Here is a 20,160-nt window from a genome sequence, read left to right as displayed (position 1 = left end):
GGCAAAGGTTTATAAAGGCAAAAAGAGACAAATTACACTGTTTTGCAAGATTTGTGATTGGTGCTGGCAACAACTGTTACTTCTTGGCTGTATGTGATTGGTTGCTAAGGCCATCTCTAAGGCAGAAAGTTCTTATCTACGGGAGTAAGCACATTTCTTGAAAGAAGGTCAGGATGACAGCAGTGAAGAACAGTTCAAAAGTTTACATTCCATCTGGATATAGACATGCATAATCCCCACTCCCTTAATGGCCTCCCATCTCCATTTTAGCAGCCTTGACACATGTTATTCCATTTTTCTATCATCATCCACAACATCCATGAAAGCTCCACCAAGATCAAGATATAGAATATTTCTAGCATCCCAGAAGTTTCCTCTCCATCCCCATCCCCCACAAGAGTAACCACTACTCTGAGAATGACTATTGATTGATTTTGCCTCTTCTTGATTTTGGCATGAGTGAAATCATACAGAATGTTATTTTTTGTATCTTGCTTACTTCATTCAACATAATGTCTGTGAGATTAACCCATGTTATTGTGTGTATCCATAGTTCATCTTTTATATTGCCATGTAGTATTTTATTGTATGAATGTACAATTCATCTATCCATTCTGTTAATCAACACTTGGATACTTGGACTGTTTTGACTTTTTGGCTATTGTGGGATAAAGTTGCTGTGAATACTCTTGTATGTGTTTTTTGAGGGACATATGCACATATTTCTCTCACCTAGGAGTGAATTTTCTGGTCATAGGGTAGGCATACTTTTAGCTTTAGTATCTAGCTAGTAGTATACTGCCAGTTTCCCAAAGTGCATGAACCAGTTTATGATCCCACGAGCCAGATGTGAGAGTTAGAGTTGCTTTACATCCTTGCCAACACTTGGTATTGCCAATCTATTTCATTTTAGCTCTTCTTGTAAGTATGTAGTAGTATCTAGTTGTGGTTTTAATTTACACTTTCCTGTTGTTAAACATCTTTTGTAAGCTTGTTAGTCCTTTGAATATCATCATTTTTGAAATAGTCTTGTATTCAAGTCTTGTATTCATTTTTAAATTGGATTATTTGTTGTTTTCTTATTCATTTGCAGTTCTTTATATATTCTGATGTAAATTGTTGGATATGTGTAATGCAAATATCTTTTGCCAGTCTGAAGATGTATTTTTACTCTCTTAATGGTGTCTTTTGGTCAACAGAATTTCATTTAAAAAAAATTTATATTTTATCAACATTTTAATTTTATGGTTAATATTTTCTGTGTCCTGTTTAAGGAATCTCTCTCTATCTCAAGGTGGTAAAAATAGGGGTTTTTTTTGTTTTCTTCTAGAAACCTCATTGTCTTATCTTTATATTTTGGCCTATGATTCTGTTTTGTTTTTTTTTTTTTTTGGTAAGGAAGATTACCCCTGAGCTAACATCTGCTGCCAATCCCTCTCTTTTTGCTGAGGAAGACTGGCCCTGAGCTAACATCTGCACCCATCTTCCTCTAGGTTATGTGGGACGCCTGCCACAGCATGGTTTGATAAACAGTGTGTAGGTCTGCACCCGGGATCTGATCCTGTGAACCCCGATCTGCCGAAGCAGAGCACATGAACTTAACCACTATGCCACCGGGCTGGCCCCTTGGCCTATGATTCATTTTTAATTAATTTTTTGTATATGGTGTGATATAAAGGTCAATATTTACTTTTTCCATATGTATCCAATTGCTCCAGCACTATTTATTTAAAAGAACATCTAACTGTTGATTGTATATAAAAATACAATCAGTTTTTTATTTGACCTTGAATCCATAATCTTCCTAATTTGTTTATTAATTTTAATAGTTTACCTATGGATTCTTTTGGGTGTTTTATGTACACAATCATGTTCCTGCAACTATAATTGCTTTATTTCTTCCTTTCCAATATATGCAACTTTTATTTCTTTTTCTTACCTTATTGCATTGTCTAGAGCCTCCAGAACAATACTGACCAGAAGTTATGATCGTGAATAACCTTGTCTCATTCTCAATCTCAGGAGGAAAGCTTTCTATATTTCACTATTAAGTAATGATGTCAGATGTAGGTTTTTTGTTATACTCTTTACCAGAGTAAGTTTCCTTCTATTCTGAGTTTTCTAAGAGGTTTTATTATGAATGGTATAGAATTTTATCAAACACTTTTTCTGTATCTATTGAGATAGCCATGTGTTTTTCTCATTTATTCTGTTAATATGATTAATTACATTGATAAATTTTTAACTCCTACACCAGTCTGGCTTTCCTTGAATAAATTCAAATTTGTTGTGATGTAGTAAGATTTTCATATATAGTTGGAATTAATTTGCTAATATTTTGTTTAGAATTATTTATTTATGTTCATAAGAGAGATTAGCCTGCAATTTTTTTTTCATAATTAATGTTCTTGTCAGTTTTTGTTATCAAGGTTATGCTGGTCTCACAAAATGAATTGGAAGAGTTTGAGTAAGAATGATGTTACTCTTTCCTTAGATGTTTGGAGGATTTCACCAGTCAAGTCACCTGGGCCTGGAGTTTTCTTTGTGGAAAGGTTTTTAATTTTAGATACAATTTCTTTAACAGATATAGGATTGTTCAGATTCTGATTTTTTACTTGTTTCTGTTTTTAAAAGTGTTTTTCAAGGAATTTGACTCATTGAAAATTTCAAATTTATTTGTGTAGAATTATTCATGATATCCTCCTATTGTCTTCTTAATGTCTATTGTGGTATCTCCTTTTTCATTCTTTTTTTTTTTTTTTGTGAGGGAGATCAGCCCTGAGCTAACATCCCTGCTAATCCTCCTCTTTTTGCTGAGGAAGACCAGCTCTGAGCAAACATCTATTGCTAATCCTCCTCCTTTTGTTCCCCCAAAGCCCCAGTAGATAGTTGTATGTCATAGTTGCACATCCTTCTAGTTGCTGTATGTGGGATGCAGCCTCAGCATGGCTGGAGGAGCGGTGTGTAGGTGCACGCCCGGGATCCGAACCCCGGCCGCCAGTAGTGGAGCTCGTGCACTTACCCGCTAAGCCACTGGGCCGGCCCTCCTTTTTCATTCTTGATATTGGTAATTTGTGCCTTTTCTTGAAAATGTTTATCGGTCTTTCTGGGGGGGGGGCGGTCATCAATATTATTAGTCCTTTCAAAAAACCAACTTTTGCTTTGTTGATTTATACTATTATATGTTTGTTTTCTAGTTCATTAATTTCTGTTCTTAGGTTTATTATTTCCTTCCTCCTACTTTCTTCAGGTTTAATTTGCTGGGTTTTTTTCTAATCTTGAAATTGATTATTATATCGATTTTCAGCTTTTCTTCTTTTTTAACATATGCATTTAAAACTACAATTTTCTCTCTAAGCATGGCTTTAGCTGCATCTTGTAAGTTTTAGTATACTGTAATTTCTTTTTTTTTTAATATTTGTTTTATTTATTTTTTTATAATTTTATTTATTTATTTATTTATTTTCCCCCCAAAGCCCCAGTAGATAGTTGTATGTCATAGCTGCACATCCTTCTAGTTGCTGCATGTGGGATGCGGCCTCAGCATGGCCGGAGAAGCGGTGCGTCGGTGCGCGCCCGGGATTCTAACCCGGGCCGCCAGCAGCGGAGCGTGCGCACTTAACCACTAAGCCACGGGGCCAGCCCCAGTATACTGTAATTTCAATGTCATTTAGTTAAAACTATTTTCTCATTTCCATCATGATTTTTTCTTTTATTCATGGGTTATTTAGAAGTCTATTGCCTAATATCCAACCATTTGTAGATTTTCTACTTTTCTTTCTATTATTGCTATCTACCTTAAGTTCATTGTGGTCAAAGAACCTACTATGTATTACGTTAATCCTTTAAAATGCATTGAGACTTATTTTCTGGTCTAATACATGGTTAATTTTGTTCAGTGTTCCACATGCTCTTTTTTTATTTCAATTTTATTTTTTCCCTTTTTCTCCCCAAAGCCCCAGCAGATAGTTGTATGTCATAGCTGCACATCCTTCTAGTTGCTGTATGTGGGACGCCACCTCAGCATGGCCAGACAAGCAGTGCATCAGTGCGCGCCCAGGATCTGAACCCAGGCCACCAGTAGTGGAGCGTGCACACTTAACCGCTAAGACATGGGGCCAGCCCCAATGTTCCATATGCTCTTGAAAAGAATGTGAATTTTGCAATTATGGGTGGCAGTATTCTGTGTGTCACATTCGATCAAATTTCTTAACTGTATTTTTCAGATTTTCTATATCTTTATTTATGTTTTTATCTCCTTGTTCTATCAATTACTGAGAGAAATGTGTTAAAAGCTCCTGCTATGAAGAAGATGGAACACTTCCTAACACATTTTATGAGGCCAGCATCACCCTGATCCCAAAACAAAACAAGGACAACACAAAGAAGGAAAATTACAGGCCAACATTGCTGATGATAGATGCAAAAATCCTCAACAAAATATTGGCACACCGAATACAACAATACATTAAAAGGATCATACACCATGATCAAGTGGGATTTATACCAGGGATGTAGGGATGGTTCAACATCTGCAAATCAATCAATGTGATACACCACATTAACAAAATGAGGAATAAAAACCACATGATCATCTCAATAGACTCAGAGAAAGCATTTGACAAGATCCAACATCTATTTATGATAAAAACTCTCAATAAAATGGGTATACAAGGAAAGTACTTCAACATAATAAAGGCCATATATGACAAACCCACAGCCAACATCATACTTAACGGGGAAAAACTGAAAGCCATCCCTCTGAGAACAGGAACAAGACAAGGGTGCCCATTCTCGCCCCTCTTATTCAATATGGTACTGGAGGTTTTGGCCAGAGCAATTAGGCAAGAAAAAGAAATAAAAGGTATCCAAATTGGCAGGGAAGAAGTGAAACTCTTGCTGTTTGCAGACGACATGATTCTATGTATAGAAAACCCTAAGGAATCCATCAGAAAACTATTAGAAATAATCAACAACAACAGCAAAGTTGCAGGCTACAAAATCAACTCAGAAAATCAGTTGCATTTCTATACTCTAATAACGAACTAACAGAAAGAGAACTCAAGACTACCATCCCATTTACAATCGCAACAAAAAGAATAAAATATCTAGGAATAAATGTAACCAAGGAGGTGAAAGACCTATACAATGAAAACTATAAGACATTATTGAAAGAAATCGATGATGACATGAAGAAATGGAAAGCTATTCCATGCTCATGGTTTGGAAGAATAAACATAGTTAAAATGTCCATACTACCTAAAGCAATCGACAGATTCAATGCAATCCCAATCAGAATCCCAATGACATTCTTCACGGAAATAGAACAAAGAATCCTAAAATACATATGGGGCAACAAAAGACCCCGAATAGCTAACGCAATACTGAGAAAAAGAACAAAGCTGGAGGTGTCACAATCTCTGACTTCAAAATATACTACAAAGCTATAGTAATCAAAACATCATGGTACTGGGACAAAAACAGACACACAGATCAATGGAACAGAATTGAAAGCCCAGAAATAAAATCACACCTCTATGGACAGATAACCTACGACAAAGGAGCTAAGAACATACAATGGAAAAATGAAAGTCTCTTCGATAAATGGTGCTGGGAAAATTTGGGACAGCCACATGCAAAAGAATGAAAGTAGACCATTATCTTTCACCATACACAATAATTAACTCAAAACGGATTAAAGACTTGAATGTAAGACCTGAAACCATAAAACTCCTAGAAGAAAATATAGACAGTACACTCTTTGACATGAGTCTTAGCAGCATCTTTTTGAATACTTCGGCAAGGGAAACAAAAGAAAGAAATTAACAAATGGGACTTCATCAGACTGAAGAGCTTCTACAAGGCAAAGGAAACCAGGAGCAAAATGAAAAGACAACCCACCAACCGGGAGAAAATATTTGCAAATCATGTATCCGACAAGGCATTAATCTCCGAAATATATAAAGAACTTGTACAACTCAACAACAACAAAAATGAACAACCCAATAAAAAAATGGGCAGAGGATATAAACAGACATTTTTCCAAAGAAGATATACAAATGGCCAACAGGCACATGAAAAGATATTCAACATCATTAATCATCAGAGAAATGCTAATCAAAACTACAATGAGATATCACCTTATACCTATTAGAATGGCTATAATTACCAAGACAAAAAACAACAAATGTGGGAGAGGATGTGGAGAAAAGGGAACTCTCACACACTGCTGATGGGAATGTAAACTGATACAGCTAGTATGGAAAACAGAATGGAGATTTCTCAAAAAATTAAAACTAGAAATACCATACAACCCAGCTATCCCACTACTGGGTATTTATCCAAAGAACTTGAAATCAACAATTCAAAGAGACTTATGCACTCCTATGTTCGTTACAGCATTACTCACAACAGCCAAGACATGGAAGCAACCCAAGCGCCCATCAACTGATGAATGGATAAAGAAGATGTGGCATCTATATACAATGGAATACTTCTCAGCCATAAAAAAAAAAACAAAATAGTCCCATTTGCAATGACATGGATGGAACTTGAGGGAAATAAGCAAAATAAGCCAGACAGAAAGACAAACACCATATGATTTCACTCATATGTGGAAGATAAACAAATACATGGACAAAGAGAACAGATTAGTGGTTACCAGAGGGGATGGCAGTTGGGGGGGCACATATATATGGTAACTAACAAACAATAATGTACAACTGAAATCTTGCAATGTTATAAACAATTATGACCTCAATGAAATAAAAAAATATCTCCTGCTAAAATTGTGGATTTGTCTTTTTCTCCTTTTAGTTCTGTCCATTTCTGCTTTATATATTTTCAAGATATGTTACTAAGCACATATAATTTAGAATTATCATATCATTCTGTTCTTTTTATCATTATGAAATTCTCCTCTTCATTTCTAGTAACATTTCTTGTCTTAAAACCCGCTTTGTCTAATAGAAGTATAGCCTGCCAGCTTCCTTTGGTTCCCATTTACATTGTATACCTCTTTCTTCCTTTTACTTTTGACCTTCCTGCATCCTTATAGTTAACATGTGTCTCTTGCAAGCAGCATACAGTTGAGTTTTATTTTTTACGCAATTCAACAGTCTTTGTCTTTTTTGTGTGTGTGTGTGTGTGTGTGAGGAAGATCAGCCCTGAGCTAACATCCATGCCAATTCTCCTCTTTTTGCTGCGGAAGACTGGCCCTGAGCTAATATCAGTGCCAATCTTCCTCCACTTTATGTGGGATGCCGCCACAGCATGGCCTGACAAGCGGTGCATCAGTGCGCACCCGAGATTGGAACCCGGGCCGCCAGCAACAGAGTGCGCGCACTTAACCGCTAGGCCACGGGGCCAGCCACCAGTCTTTGTCTTTTAATTAGGGTATTTTGTTATTTACTTTTAACTGAATTACTGATGTATTTGGATTTAAATCTTACCATCTTATCATTTGCTTTATATTTATCGCAACTTTTCTATTATTCTTTTCCTGTCACTCTGACTTATTTGGAAAAATTAATTATTTTTACTATTCCATTTCCTCCTCTATTCAATTCTTAGTTATACATTCTTTTACTATTTTTTTATAGGTTACCTTAGAGCAGCAATTCTTTTTTTTTTCTGATATAATTTTTCATTTTGTTGATAGAATCCGGTAAGAGGGAAAAACTTTGGTTAAATCTTTTTCTTTTTTTTTAATTTTATTGAGGTCTTACTGGCTTTTAACACTGTATAAATTTCAGGTGTACATTATTATATTTCAGTTTCTGTATAGATTGCATCTTGTTCACCACCAATAGTCTAGTTTTTATCTGTCACCATACGCACGTGCCTCTTTACCCCTTTCGCCCTACCCCTACCCCATTTTCCTCTGGTAACCACTAATCTATTCTCCTTATTTATGTGTTTGTTCGTTTATCTTCCACATATGAGTGAAATAAAATGGTGTTTGTCTTTCTCTGTCTGGCTTATTTCGCTTAGCATAACACCTTAAAGGTCCATCCATGTCATTGCAAATGGCATGATTTTGTCTTTTTTTATAGCTGAACAGTATTCCATTGTATATACATAACACATCTTCTTTATCCATTCATCTGAGTAGTGGGCACTTGGGTTGTTTCCATGTCTTGGCTATTGTGAATAACACTACAATGAACATAGGGGTACATAAATCTTTTTTTTTTTTTTTTGTGAGGAAGATCAGCCCTGAGCTAACATCCATGCCAATCCTCCTCTTTTTGCTGAGGAAGACTGGCCCTGGGCTAACATCTGTGCCCATCTTCCTCCACTTTATACGGGACACCGCCACAGCATGGCCTGACAAACGGTGCATCGGTGCGTGGCCGGGATCCGAACCTGGGCCACCAGCAGCAGAGCGCATGCACTTAACCGCTACACCATGGGGCTGGCCCCCATAAATCTTTTTGAATTGTTGATTTCATAGCCTTTGGATAAATACCAAGTAGTGGGATAGCTGGATCATATGGTATTTCTATTTTCAATTTTTGAGAAATCTCCATACTGTTTTCCACAGCGGCTGCACCAGTTTGCATTCCCACCAGCCGTATGTGAGGGTTCCCTTTTCTCCACATCCTCTCCAACACTTGATTATTTCTTGTGTTGTTAATTATAGCCATTCTGACAGGTGTGAGGTGACATCTCATTGTAGTTTTGATTTGCATTTCTCTGATGATTAATGATATTGAATATCTTTTCATGTGCCTGTTGGCCATCTGCATATCTTCTTTGGAAAATTGTCTGTTCGTATCCTCTGTCCATTTTTTTTTTCCCTTTTTCTCCCCAAAGCCCCAGTAGATAGTTGTATGTCATGGTTGCACATCCTTCTAGTTGCTGTATGTGGGACGCCGCCTCAACACGGCCGGACAAGCAGTGCATAGGTGCGTGCCGGGGATCCGAACCCCGGCCGCCAGTAGTGGAGCGTGCGCACTTAACCACTAAGGCACGGGGCCAGCCCCGCTCTGCCCATTTTTTTATTGGGTTGTTCATTTTTGTTGTTGTTGAGTTGTATGAGTTCTTCATATATTTTGGAGATTAACCCCTTGTCAGATAGATGATTTGCAAATATTTTCTCCCAGCTGGTGAGTTGTTTTTTCATTTTGTTCCTGGTTTCCTTTGCTTTGCAGAAGCTTTTTAATCTAATGTAGTCCCACTTGTTTATTTTCTTTTTGTTTCCCTTGCCTGAGTTGACACAGTATTTGAAAGACATTGCTAAGACTGATGACAGAGTGTACTGCCTATGTTTTCTTCTAGGAGTTTTATGGTTTCAGGTCTTACATTCAAGTCTTTAATCCATTTTGAGTTAATTTTTGTGTATGGTGTAAGATAATGGTCTACTTCCATTCTTTTGCATGTGGCTGTCCAGTTTTCCCAACACCATTTATTGAAGAGAATTTCCTGTCTCCATTGTGTGTTCTTAGCTCCTTTGCCGAAGATTAGCTGTCCATAGATGTGTGGTCTTATTTCTGGGCTTTCAATTCTGTTCCATTGATCTGTGTGTCTGTTTTTGTACCAGTACCATGATGTTTTGATTACTATAGCTTTGTAGTATATATACATATATATATATGTATATATATATATTTTTTGTGTGTGTGTGTGAGGAAGATCAGCCCTGAGCTAACATCCATGCCAATCCCCCTCTTTTTTTGCTAAGGAAGGTTGGCCCTGAGCTAACATCCATGACGGTCTTCCTCCACTTTATGTGGGACGCCACCACAGCATGGCCTGACAAGCGGTGCCTCGGTGCGCGCCCGGGATGTGAACCCTGGCCGCCAGTAGCGGAGCTGCGCACTTAACTGCTAAGCCACGGGGCGGGTCCCTGTAGTGTGTCTGTGTGTATATATATATATATTTTTTTTTTTTTTCTTTTTTTTTTCCTCCAAAGCCCCAGTAGATAGTTGTATGTCATAGCTGCACATCCTTCTAGTTGGTGTATGTGGGACGCGGCCTCAGCATGGCCGGAGAAGTGGTACGTCGGTGAGCGCCCGGGATCCGAACCTGGACTGCCAGTAGTGGAGCGCACGCACTCAACTGCCAAGCCACGGGGCCAGCCCTATATTTTCTTTTTTTTGAGGAACATCGCCCCTGAGCTAACATCTGCCAATCCTCCTCTTTTTTTTGCTGAGGAAGACTGGCCCTGGGCTAACATCCATGCCCGACTTCCTCCACTTTATATGGGACGCCACCACAGCATGGCTTGCCAAGCGGTGTGTTGGTGCACGCCTGGGATCGGAACCGGCGAACCCCGGGCCACCCCAGCAGAGCACGCACACTTCGCTTGTGCCACCGGGCCGGCCCCTGTAGTATATTTTGAAGTCAGAGATTGTGATGCCTCCAGCTTTGTTCTTTTTTCTCAGTATTGCGTTAGCTATTCAGGGTCTTTTGTTGCCCCATATGAATTTTAGGATTCTTTGTTCTATTTCCGTGAAGAATGTCATTTGGATTCTGACTGGATTGCATTGAATCTGTCGATTGCTGTAGGTAGCACGGACATTTTAACTCTGTTTATTCTTCCAATCCACGAGCATGGAATATCTTTCCATTTCTTTATGTCTTCTTTGATTTTAGAGCAGCAATTCTTAAACTTTTTGGTTACAAGACCTCTTTATACTCTCAAAAATCATTAAGAACACAACTGGATAGCCACATGTAAAAGAATGACGTTGGACCCTTACCTCACACTATATAAAAAAATTAACTCAAAATAGATCAAAGGCCTAAATTTAAGAGCTAAAACTATAAAAACTCTCAGAAGAAAACATAGGGGTAAAACTTCATGACCTTGGATTTGGCAATAGTTTCTTATTTATTTATTTATTTATTCCCCCCTCCCCAGGCCCCCCACAAAGCCCCAGTAGATAGTTGTATGTCATAGTTGCACATCCTTCTAGTTGCTGTATGTGGGACGCGGCCTCAGCATGGCCGGAGAAGCAGTGTGTCGGTGCACGCCCAGGATCCGAACCCGGGCTGCCAGCAGCGGAGCGCGCACACTTAACCACTAAGCCACGGGGCTGGCCCAATAGTTTCTTAATTATTGCCAAAAGCTCAAGCAACAACAACAAAAAAATAGATAAGTTGAACTTCACGAAAATTAAAAACATTTATGTATCAAAGGACACTATCAAGAAAGTGAAAATCCACAAAATGGGAGAAAATATTTGTAAATCAAATATCTGATAGGGGTCTAGAATCCGGAATACATAAAGAACTCTTACAACTCAACAACAGAAAGACAGACAGACACACACACAAATCGGCAAAGACTTGAATACACATTTCTCCAAAAAAGATACACAAATGGCCAAACAAGGACATGAAAAGTTGCTCAACGTCATTAGGCATTAGGGAAATGCAAATCAAAACTACAATGAGATGCCACTTCATACCTATAATGGATGATCATAATTTTTTTAAAAAAGGAAAATAACAAGTATTGGCAAAAATGTGGAGAAATTGGAATATTTATACGTTGCTTATGGGAATGTAAAATGGTGTAGCCACTGTGGAAAATAGTTTGGCAGTTCCTCGATAAGTTAAACATAGAATTGCCAATATGACCCCTAATTCCACTCCTAGTATACACTCAAAGAATTGAAAACAGGCGTTCAAACAAAAACTTGCACACGAATGTTCACAGCAGACCTATTCACAATAGCCAAAAGGTGGAAACAATCCACATGTTCATCAACAGATGAATGGATAAACAAAATGTGGTATACTCACACAATGGAATATTATTTGGCCAAGAAAAGGAAATCAAGTAATAATACATACTACAACATGGATGAACCTTGAAAACATCATGCTAAGTGAAAGAAGCCAGAGACACAAAAGGCCACAAATCATATGTTTCCATTTATATTAAATATCCAGAATAGGCAAATCCATAGAAACAAAGCAGATTAGGGTTGCCAAGGGCTGGTGGGGAGGGGCAAATGGGAGTGACTGCTTAATGGTACAAGGTTTTCATCTGGGGCGACGAATGGTTCCGGAACTAGATAGTGGGAATGGTTGAAGAACATTATGAATGTGCTTAATGCAACTGAATTTTACATTTTTAAAACGGTTACAACGGCAAATTTTATGTTAATCTATTTTACCACAATTTAAAAAGTTATTGAGGACCTTAAAGAGCTTGTCTTTATGTGGATCATATCTAACAATATTTACCATATTAGAATTAAAATTGAGAATTTACAGGGGCCGGCCAGGTGGCGCAAGTGGTTAAGTGCACACACTCTGCTGCAGCGGCCCAGGGTTCGTGAGTTCAGATCCCCGGCATGCACCGATGCACAGCTTGTCAAGCCATGCTGTGGCGGTGTCCCATGTAAAGTGGAGGAAGATGGGCATGGATGTTAGCCCAGGGCCAGTCTTCCTCAGCAAAAAGAGGAGGATTGGCAGATGTTAGCTCAGGGCCGATCTTCCTCACAAAAAAAACAAAAATGAGAATTTACAAATATGTACAATTATCCCTGTGTCCAAGGTGGATTGGTTCCAGGATGCCTCCAATCCCCCAACCCCGCAGATACCAAAATACACAGATGCTGGAGTCCCTTACATATAATGGTGTAGGATTGCATATAACCTGCGCACATCCTCCTGGCTACTTTAAATCACCTCTAGATTACTTATAACACCTAATACAATGTAAATGCTGTGTGAATAGTTGTTATACTGTATTGTTTAGGGAATAATGACAAGAAAAAAAGTCTGTTCAGTACAGACACAACCATCATAGGCCTTTTGATCCACGGTTGGTTGAATCTGAGGATACAGAACCTATGGATACAGAGGGCTGATTGTATATGGTCATTCATTCTAAAATAATAATTAGACCATTACAAATAACATATATTTTATTTTGGATTTTGTTTAAAAAAAACGGAAATAAGAGTGGCATTGCTTTAGGTGTTTTACTTTCATTTCAATGTCTGGCTTACAAAAGACAGCTTGATTCTCATATCACCTGTATTCAATCCGTTGCTATATGATGTTTTAGTTGAAGTATATGAAGAAAGTTTGGCATTACACAGATAAGTCGTTGGAAAATGGAGGAGTATTTTAATAGCCTTTTCAGATAATTGTGTATATTCTTTTTTGATATAAAACTCAACAAGTGATAGTTTCTTAAAGACTAGTTGCGATGTGGAATCTGAAACCATATTAATAAAATCTTCATATTCTTTTTGTACCTTAAAATACATTAGTCCATTTTGCACTTTAACTGGGCTTTTTACCATGCAAAATTTTATAACATCATGCATTGGTCACAGTGTATGATCCTTTTAATGTGCTATTGAATTCAGTTTGCTAGTATCTTGTTGAGAATTTTTATATCTATATTCATTAGGGATATTGGTCTGTGCTTCTTATCTTGAGATATCCTTTTCTGGCTTTGATATCGGGGTAATGCTGGCCTCATAAGATGAGTTTTGGGAGTGTTCCTCCTCTTCAACTTTTGGAAGTTTGAGGATTGGCACTAATTGTTCTTTAAATGTTATGCAGAACCCACGAGTGAAATCATCTGGGTTTTTCCTTGTTGGGAGGCCTTACTTGCTATTGGTCTGTTCAGATTTTCTATTTCTTCGTGATTCAGCCTTGGTAGCTTGTATATTTCTAGGAATTTATCCATTTCTTCTAGGTTGTCCAATTTGTTGGCATATACTTTTTCATAGCAGTCTGTGATGACCCTTTGTATTTCTGTGGGATCTATTATAATGTCTCCTCTTTTATTTGTAATTTTATTTATTTCAGTCCTCTCTTTTTCTGTGCTAACCTGACATCCATTTGAATTTTTTACTTATCTTGTAACCTAGCAATGAGCCATTCATTTAATCCAAAGCTAAGCACTTTTTCCCTCAGTTTCACTTTCAGCAAATGTCTAAAACTTTCTTAAAGTGTCAGCACATTTAAAGCATAATTTATTTCTCTTCTCGGAATTCTTGAGCTCCATTATTTTTAGATTTATAGAAGTGTTTACTAGTTTTTATAAGGTAGTCAAAATAAGAGCTTCTTTTAATTTAAGAAACATATTTTCCTTATGTGCCAGAGCTTGAGGAGTGGTTGTTTGCTCCAAAGGAAAACAACCGTTGTGTCTGCAAGCCCATCTCCATCCTCTTGCAATGTCTTTTTCTTCCCAGTGGGCATATCTACCAACGAAGAATCTTGATCTGCCCAAGGTGAAGGTATTTTTATTCCTTTCGCTCTGCAATGCATGCAGCAGCCCCTCCACCAGGGTGATCCAATTGGTGACAATGCAGATGGTTGTGGGAAGGGGCCAAGCTATAGCTGCAGGCACCTTCTTTGCAGCTTTCCCCTTACTACTGCTCTGGAGGCCCTGCTTAGTCTCAGTCATTGCTCTGGCCAGTCAATGGGAAAATCCCAATCATTCATGATGGTGGCCACCTCACATCTCATCCCATCAGCCTCTGCTGCCCTCCACTCTTCTCTCTGGATTCTCCTTATGTCACTGTGCTATGATCTCAGTAAATCAAAGTAAAAATTTTATTACAGAAGACAGTAATGCTAGGAGGAAAGAATGAAGAAAACCAGCACATGGTGATTAGAGCCCACCGGCCCAAGTGGAGGCCTACTGCCATGATGTTGCTTAAGCAATTTTGGACTTCTTGATAAGTTATGCTGGAATTTCACACAGTTCAAGGGTCTATATCCCATCAGCCAGAGCCACCCTTATACCACTCTTAGACTGAGGCAAGAAAGGCTACTGGTTCTGGGCTGACTTAGAGCACCCCCCTCACCACTATCACCATGGCTCTCATCTGGCCTCTCCTCCCACAAAATGATGAGTCAAAGGGGCCTAGGGACTTGCCTACCTGGAGCCCCCTTGACTCCTTCTAGACCAATGCTACTTAAAGTATGGTCTTCTGACTACTGCCAGTCAGCAAACTGCGTGTTACTGGTCCACAATGCACTAAGTATAGAAATTGAAAGCAAGCATTTAGAAACTTTTATCGCAATTTGACTTTGCTGCAACATCCAAGCTCCTGCTCATTTTCCATTTTCCAGTATAATACATTATTTCAGTATAATACATTGTATTACTAGTATTATATAATACAATGCTAGTGTAATACATTGTATTGCTAGTATTAATGCTAGTAAAATACATTGTCTTTTACAAAAGTATCAGTTCATCACAGATTGGAAACTTAAAACGCTGGCCATTCATCAGAAGCACTGTTTTAGACTCTGGTATTTTCTGCCCGAATAGCCCTGAACCTACTTTTCCAAGGTCTCTGCAGGCCTTTGCCTCGGGTATCCTCAGGTGGGCAGACCCCACTGCCAGTGTGCACACCTGGCCCTGATAGGTGGCCAGGATCCACTGTTCACATGAGGGGTGCAGATAGAGCTTGGACTGTGAGCTGGGGTGTCCACTTGTGTGCATGCAAGGCCCCTCACGGTACAGAACAGGGGGAGGCGAAGGGAATAGGAAGAAAAAGGGGGCAGGCTGAGGGATGGGAAGCCATGGGTGGCAAGTTCTAAATCCAAACCCGGCCTTCCAAGTTGTTATGAAGACGTTATCTGTCATGGTAGGAGGCTAGAACATACTTGAACAGTCTGTTAGCCTGATCTCTCCACTCCTCAGTACTTAGACAAGTGGTCTGTGGGCCTCCATTTGTTACCTGCCCCGGGGAACCATAAACCTTCTGGAAGGCCTGCCCCAGGGATCCCTGGAGGAACAGCTGAGGAGCCCATTCCACTGCACGCACTTTGTAAACCCACATGAATTTCATTGCATAGCTTTCAAGGGGACCCTGAGCCAACATGATTAAGAACCACTGGCCCAGATATTGCAGAAAATCTGACGGGACAAGTTGGCCTGTTCCACTATTCTAGTTCCAAAGGCATGGTCAAGGGCTGTCTCTTCCTCCTCTTGGTGTGGGGTTGGACCTAGAGAAGGGCCATCATCGGTGGCCGAGGAGGTCCCCTGCACTCTTTTCATCTCCTTTCTGTCTCCACAGAACAGGCTTTCTGCGTTTCTAGGAGTCGTGCCTTCTCCTCCAGTATAGACTCACCCTCCAGGCCCAGGCTCCCGCGCTTTCCCCTCCGGCCCCAGCAGTTGTCCAGGTGCTGTGGTAGCCGCTTCCCCAGCACGGGCAACCACCCCCTTCCTGCGGGGCCAGTCTCCTCCGCCCTGCCAACCCCGAGCGGCGAGCGCGCGGGGTGGAATCCGAGGCACGCACCGCCCCCGGCGTCTCTCCCCGCGTCGGGGCGGCTGCCTAACCTGGAGCCCAGGGTACAACTGCTCCGCGCCCACCCAGGGCGGCGGGTGCCCGGGAAGAGGGGCTGCCGAGCAGACGACGACAGCTTGCACGGAGAGAGTGGGAGGGGGACATGGTCTTCTCCTTCCACCTGTAGCTCCCCCCTCACCTCCTGCAGGCCCTCGAGTAAACCTGAGGTCGTCTCCACCTCTTCCCAGTGCTGGGCCCAAACAAGTCCTTGCTGGGGCCCTGGGGACAGAGAAGGGGAGCCTTTCCCAGACGACTCAGGCCTCCCATTCCTGCTGTCATGGCAGGATGGAAAATTTCTGCAGGATCTCCAGCCCAGGCAGAACTCAGGCTGTCCTAGCCCAGGGGGACTCCCATGTTTGCTGTCCAGAAACACTCATTTCTTAAGGGGAAACACCCATAACATTTTTTTTTTTTTTTTGGTGTAGATTCTAGGCTCTGTGAAATGTTTGGGAAAACACCTCCCTTTCTCAACCCAGCAAGATGAAGGCTACGCCCTCCTCAGCTGGCTCAGCAGCTGCCTCTGCAGAGCAGCTCACCACAATTTACTGAGAACTGGAAAGCTTCCAGGAAGTGTTGGGAGAGTCAGACAGGAGGTCAGTGTCTCTCACTGGGGTCAGGACAGAGTCCTTCAAGAAAGGACGCCGAAGCCCCAGAGGGGAGTCTGCATTGAAGCCTAGCACGGACCACCTTTTCTTTCACTGGACACAGTCAGAGCCACCCCGCCTCCCCTATCCCTGACCTTAGGATGTAGCTCGCCAAACCCAAACTCTCCTCCGCACAGTGTTAAAAACATGGGTGTAGTCTTCCCGACTTTGTTCTGAGAACAGCTCCTCCCTTCAGCTCTAGCTGTTAGTGCAGGTAATCTAACAGCTGATCCCTCCTAAGTGGAGACCACAGTCCACAGTCCTGGGTCCTGACAATCAGTGACTCCCTTTCTTGTGCTCTAGCAGGTGCCAACAGCGGGATGCTGCAGCTGCCTGCCTATCTGACTTGAGCACTCTGGTCTCTCCCCATTTTCTCCTGCAGGATCAAGGAAGGTGGTATTTTTTGGCTTTTCTGGCAGAAGAATTTCTCTGTGTTTTGAGTCCCAACCTAAATGGCTCCTCCTTGGGGGCAGAAATATGGCTGTCATGACCATGCCTGGGTCACAATGACTGGGAAATAGTGGCTCAGGACATTGCAGTTTGATTCGTTTCACGTTCCACATAAAGGAGGATAAAATATACGATATGGAGTGTAGTGGCACCAGAGCAGATGTTGTGGGGTTTTCTCCAGGACTTGTATGTCTGGTTTTGGTGATTGGGAGATGGTGTGACATTCACTGAAATGGAGGATGCAGGAGGAGGAGCAGGTACTGGGGAAAATGATATTCAATTTGGGGCATGTTGACTGTGAGGTGCTGGTGGGTCATCCAAGTGGAGAGGTCCGGTGGACAGTTGACTACATGGTGGGGGTGAGGGAAAGAAGTTATCTGGAGCGGAACAACGGTGACTCTCCCAAATCTCATTTAAACCATGGGTTTGGATAGGGCCGTTCAAGGACCTTGCACAGATCAGAAGAGTTCAGAGCCAAGATGGAACCCTGGCGGAGAAGAACAGGGAAAGGGAGCTCTAGGAAAGGAAACTGAGAAGGAGCAGCCAGAGAGGCAGTGGTGAAATCAAGAGACAGGGTTAAAAAGAAAAAACGGCCAATGGAGGGCAGAGTTTCAAGGAGGAAGTAGCCAAGAAAGTCAAATGACTAAGAGATTACAAGTAAGATCAGACCTGCAAATGTGCACTGGACTTGGCCACATGAAGGTCAAAGTTGACTTTAGAGAAAGCATGTCAGGGGCGGGTAAAGGAGAAGCCAGACTTCAGGGCATGGAGTGAGGAAGACGAGAGGGAGGTAAAGGGAAGGTAAGGAGAGGACAATGGATGGAGGACAGTGGGAGGCACTAAGGTGGAGGAGGGAGGAGCCAGGGCACAGGCAGAGGGGGGTGTGAGGCCCTGCCTCTGCAGAAGGAAACTTGCAGGTGATAGGGAAAGCTGAAGAAGTTCTTTTCCTCTGGGAAGTAGGAGGCAGAGCCATCTGCTGAGGGTAGGGTGGGAGGTGGTGGGAAGGAGTTGAGGAAAGAGGTGAGAGGAAAAGTCAGTGAGGGGAAGGAGAATGAAAGTGACTAGAGATTCACAGCATTGCCTCGCCTGCTGACAGGCCGGGGAGGTGGGAGACTGTGAACTCGCAGCTCACCTACTCTCCATGGTTGTGTGGCTTTCTCCCTTCACGTTGACAGCTCGCCATAGGAGACATCGGGTTGATCCAGCATTGGAGTGTTGCTGGGCAAAGCGGTAAAGACCAGACCATAGGCCCTGAGCTGGGTTGGGAAGCAAGTTAGAGCCTACACAAAGGAGGTGAGTGACCAGCAGAAAAGGCAGGACGTCGTGGTATGTGTTGGGAGCACAGGTGAAAGGCGGCAGAACTGAGGGATGTGGATGGTCAGATACTGGATTGTGAAATGTCCAAGGTGGAGCTACTCCCCACAAGAGTCGGTTCCCACGAGTGTGCTGCTTTTTAGTGGGGGGAAGTGAATGCCCTAAGAAATGAGGCCGAGGAAGAACAACGCTAGGGCATCAGACAGCCTTCTCATCCATACAGTCCAAGAAGGAAGTAGGGTGATGGTGGGACTAGGGATGCGAGGACAGTAAGTGCCCAAGTCCTGTGAGTGTTGGGAAAGAAGTAGGAAATCAAGGGGAAATGGGAGATCTGAGTGACCAGAGACTCAAAAGATGCATGTTTATACAAAGATGGAAGAAAGAATGTCTGGACGTGGCAATGAGAGTAAAAATAATGCTGGCCCCACCCCTCAGATACATATAATGGGATCCTGGGTGAGGGGAGAGCGTCGGCTCATTGTAGCAGGAGCAGGGGAAAACGTTCTCTCCATAGCTGAAGAGTAGTATTTCGTCTGTCCTCTGAAACCTCTCTTGTAGGTCAGCAGTGAGGGGAATGGGGGGGGACAGAAGCACAGGCAGTGCTGAGTGAGACACTGAGGGTCTGTCACGGGGCAAGGGGGGGCGTCAGCCTTTTGGTCAGGGTGAAAGATGGCAGAGATGGGAAAGCTGGGAGCCTAACCAGCCTCAAGGGATTAAGTCCTGTTTCTATGCCCTGGGGGTGGGCGCATTGAGGCCAGATGCCACTTGCTGCCTAAGACTCAGGGTTCCATAAAGACCCTGGCAAGAGGCTAGTTTGCACCTGAGCAGGCTCTTCCTGTGCGGAGACAGGGACCAGGTTGTGTCTGGGGGGTTTGTGGTACTATGCCTGCCCTGGACTATTTCTCCTTAAGAGGGACTGATCTGATCTTCAAGTCTTCCCTTGAAGCTTAGCTCTGACTTGCAACCTTATATTTTTGAGAAGGAAGAAGGGGAGGAAGAGGAAGGATTGTCATCATGACAGAAAGACTGGTTAGGTCAGAGGGGAAACTAGCCTGAGTGGGGGGGTGTTGGATGGGCATCAGCACTAGACCCTAGCCCTGAACTCTCCTGGGACACTCGTTCTCACCCCACTCTCCCTTCCCTGGAGGAAAGCTCACCTCATCTGCTAACCTTAAATTCCTGCAGTCTTGGTCTGTAATACCTAGGCTCCTTGATATTCACTTCTGTGGAAAGCCAGGAAGATGTGAGGCTATGAGGCCAGTGCCAACGGAAAAGGTACCGGGTGGAGGTAAAAAAAAAAACAACTTGAAATATTTACCTGGTGCTTTTCCTACACATACCCACCCATCTGGCATGAGTTAGGAATGAGAGGTTGGCTTGTGTTTGGAAAAGCAAACGGTTCAAGGTCTTAAGCACCTAGCCATCAGCGGAACACAAAGTCCTCATGATCTGTCTCTCAGTCTCGCCCA

The sequence above is a fragment of the Diceros bicornis genome, chromosome 4, assembly GCF_020826845.1.
Source record: "Diceros bicornis minor isolate mBicDic1 chromosome 4, mDicBic1.mat.cur, whole genome shotgun sequence".
In the NCBI taxonomy this organism is placed as follows: Eukaryota; Metazoa; Chordata; class Mammalia; order Perissodactyla; family Rhinocerotidae; genus Diceros; species Diceros bicornis.
The sequence above is the reverse complement of the archived record's forward strand: the minus strand, read 5'-3'. Positions refer to the sequence as shown.